This window comes from Budorcas taxicolor, chromosome 4, assembly GCF_023091745.1.
Source record: "Budorcas taxicolor isolate Tak-1 chromosome 4, Takin1.1, whole genome shotgun sequence".
Lineage (NCBI taxonomy): Eukaryota > Metazoa > Chordata > Mammalia > Artiodactyla > Bovidae > Budorcas > Budorcas taxicolor.
Genome location: NC_068913.1, coordinates 55,815,001 through 55,817,500, shown reverse-complemented (window position 1 = coordinate 55,817,500; position 2,500 = coordinate 55,815,001). Strand labels below are relative to the sequence as shown.

Sequence of the window (2,500 nt, the reverse complement as noted above, 5' to 3'; positions counted from 1 at the left end):
AAATTGTGGTCTGTCAGAATATTTGCATGAATAAAAGTATGTATCTAGTGGAAAAGATTTCCTTAAGCTTAGCACTTAACTTGCAAAGGTATATATTTATATATGAAAGTTATCCATAGACTTAAATCTAATGCTGTTTTTACCTGCTTAAATATTGATAAAGTGGCATAATCTTCCAAAAATTTTATGTACTCAGTTAATCTCTATTCATCTTTGTCAGTGAATTCCTAAAGTAGCTTGCAGTAGCAAAGAAATGAAATGTAACAGTAACAAAAGTGATAAAGGAGGAATAAAGGAAACGTGTAACTTAGAATGTTTCACTTAAAAGTGGAGAAATTCTGCATATTCTAAACAAGGCCAATGGAGCAGTCTACATGTAACATGTAATTGACATTTGTTGTAGGAGAAATGAATTTTCTACTTAATAAAATATTTTTAATTTTTAGTAGCCCCAAATGTTTCATTTTGGATGAGTTTATGTAATGTGGATTTAGAAGTGATCGTGTTGGCTTATTTGCAATGTTAGAAATCCCTCAGAAGTGCACTTGTGCTTTCCTATAAATATAATTACAGTTTGTGTTTAATACATATGGAAGTAGAATGCTCAGTTAGTTACCTTTTTCCCCCGTACATATTCATCCTTATATCTGTATTTTGCCAATTTTAGATGGCAGTGTCCTAGATAGTAAGTCAGAAAATGCTTAAAATTTTCAGAATGATACATAGGATGTTAGAATAACGTTGATTTGATGGTTATTTATGTCATAAACTTTTAAAAGTAAGAAAAACACTCACAAATCATTTTAAGAATTAAAAAAAGTTAATTTAACCATGGTAAAAGGGCTAATGAACTCTAAAGAATGCAAAGATGGAACACTTGTTTAAGCCTTGCTTATACACCAAATCAGTCCGACTAGGAACAAGATATAGTTAATATAATTTGTATAAGTGAAACCTGACTGAAAACCTGCATTATGTTATTGCATTCATAAAACTTTTATTACCAAGTACATTTGTTATCAGTTGCACATAATGTACTTTTGTTTGCAGACAGAGATAATTTAAGTGAAAGGGTTGCATATGCTAAAAAGTGGTAAGAAATGTGGCAAGCTTCTCATCACATGATAGACTTTATAGAAGGTATCTATGTATGTGTCGAACTGCCTATGTATATGTGATCTAGCTACCTACTTATCTGTCTGTTTATCTGGATTGGCAGCCCTTTTAAAAGTTAACTTCTCTTTATCTGTTCTTTCATTTCAGTTTGATTCCTTGTTATTTTGAGACAGTATGAGGCAAATGATTACTGGAACAAAAGGCTTTTTTGTACATAGATTTTCTTTTTCCCAAACTATTGTCTAATCATTTCTTTTTGTTTATCAAAGAACAATTAAGTAAACTGTCCATCAACTTTTTAAAAAGCTCGACACCTATTGGATCAGTTAAATTTATAGCATACATTTCAGAAAGCCTTATTATGATATTTTCAAGTACAGTAATCTAAAGGTATGAGAGTATGTTCTAAAAAATTCAGGAACATTTTTTAAAATCACTTTTGAGCGCCTTTCTGTTATTTCGTGATTCTTTCCCTTCATGTTACAAAATGACATGTAATTAATCCATATTTCAAGATAGCAAAGGATAGAAAATATTCTTTCTTTAGTATGAAATATGAAGTGTAAGTGTTTCTCTTTTTTTTAAGAGAGAAGAGTTAATTCACCCTGAATTTCTTTTTTTCTTCTAAATTTGTTTTCATTATTAATTTCTCCTTTCTTTATAACATAAAGTGCCAAACTCAAAAAGTTTGAACTGTGTTAAAAATGATTCAGGATAAATTGTGAACCATGTCTATGATTCTTTTTTTCTCTTTTCAAAGACACATGTTGTTCTAAGAATTTGTTCAAAACCAGTGTTTATATAAATACTTGCTTTTATTTACAGTAAAAATGAATTGTCTTTTCTAGGAAAGAAAGTGATTGCTTTTTCAAAGTTGCAAACTTGGCAAGTCGACAAGTTGTCTGATTACTGATTAGTATAAGAAATGTCATCAAAGAGTGTGATTGCCATCCAGTTGAGCAGATGGATACCTCAGGCTTCTGTGTAGGAGGACTCCTTGTTTACCTCTTTTGCCAACCTTTACCTTTACCTGTCTCTCCACAGACTTTCTCTCTTTCTCTCAGACTTTCTCTCTGCTTTTTCCTTACTTTGCATTTTCCTTGCTTCATTTCTTTGTTCTATTTCTTTCTCACTCTCCTCATATCCTTTTCAGCTCTTTATTCACAACTTTGAAGGGGAAGTAAATGGTAGAAAGGACATTTTGAGCAAAATACCTTAACTTTTTTTCAAATTAATGAATAACCATTGAGTAATCTTTATATTTCCAGACTTCCTGGTATAAGTTTAGTTAGCTTGAAATAAGAAAATGCTTAAAGGATAAGCTATAATATTAAGCTTAAGATCCTTTCTTTGAGAGGACCTATTTGTGTAGCTATTTTCTGGG

The 2,500-nt window shown here is 30.8% G+C and overlaps 1 protein-coding gene across 1 annotated transcript in view; it reads left to right on the top strand.

Moving 5' to 3' along the window:
- The window catches only part of FOXP2 (forkhead box P2), a 449,483-nt gene that overhangs the window by 369,350 nt on the left and 77,633 nt on the right, over positions 1-2,500 (top strand). The window lies entirely within an intron of this gene.